Genomic DNA, 1,090 nt, shown 5'->3' with positions numbered 1-1,090 from the left:
ATGCGTCTCTTGAAAGAAGAACATTGGGATACATCTTTGTCTCTCATGCCTGTTTATTTATATCCTAGATTTTTCACTTATGTTGTTTTAATTTGTATCGTTGTATATATTATCTGAGTTGTAGTTGCATTTAGGAGAAATTATTTAGCCGCAAAGCTTAAATTGCTAAACAAAAGAGATAAAATTCATAGAGTTTTTTTTACAGTCGTCACCTTGATCCTTCACAACTGCATTCATGTCGAAAAAATGTAGCCAATTATATTCGTGTGTGGTCGAATCAAATCAACTACACAAAATACAACTGAACGACATTGTTGTCAAGTATATAATGCGGTATTTACATTGATCATTGCATTTTTTTGGATTTACTTCGGTCCTTTCGAATATGTGCGTTTAGTGAAAGGATACGTTCTTGTAAACTACGAATGCGTGTGTGAGGACTTTATCAATATCAGGATGATGTGCGATATGCCAACTCAGTCTTTCGGAGGTGCTCATTGATAGAGTGTGCATGTGTGCGCTCATATAGATGAGTGTATGTGTAACTGAGTCTGTACTGTGTTCAAAAAAATTATATAAACTTAGATAGTCACAATGACACGCCCAACTTTTTTTGAAACGGAGCTTGGTCCTTCTTGTGAGATGAATATTTTGTCTTGATTATTACTCTTAACACTTAAGTAAAGTTGAGTTGCCCGGTCAATGGGAGGAGGATCTTACGATCAACATACACTAAAAGTTAATCATCGTCACAGTTTAAAATGGAAAGGCCACTTTTGTAAAGCTCATTCATGACGAGTAAAAAAACTAGAATTGCAGAAATCATGGGTACAGGCTGAGGACCCGGATGTGAATATAGCAATGTGCAAGGTTTGGATGAGTGGCGGCAACGTGATGCTTATCTATCCATCGATAGCGACGGACAGGTTGCACTGGAGGCCCCAGGATTCGCGCCAAATGTAACGCAGCCCCCGGAATCCGCCTGGCGTTTCCCCTTTAGATTTCTTTTCTTTCGCGGCCTTCTTTCCTCTCTCTTTTTCTTTTTCTTTGTGGGACGGTCTTCGTTTCTCCGATATTAATGATGGTTCGT

This window comes from Triticum dicoccoides, chromosome 7B (genome assembly GCF_002162155.2).
Source record: "Triticum dicoccoides isolate Atlit2015 ecotype Zavitan chromosome 7B, WEW_v2.0, whole genome shotgun sequence".
Classification (NCBI taxonomy): domain Eukaryota; kingdom Viridiplantae; phylum Streptophyta; class Magnoliopsida; order Poales; family Poaceae; genus Triticum; species Triticum dicoccoides.
This window is presented reverse-complemented; position numbering follows the sequence as displayed.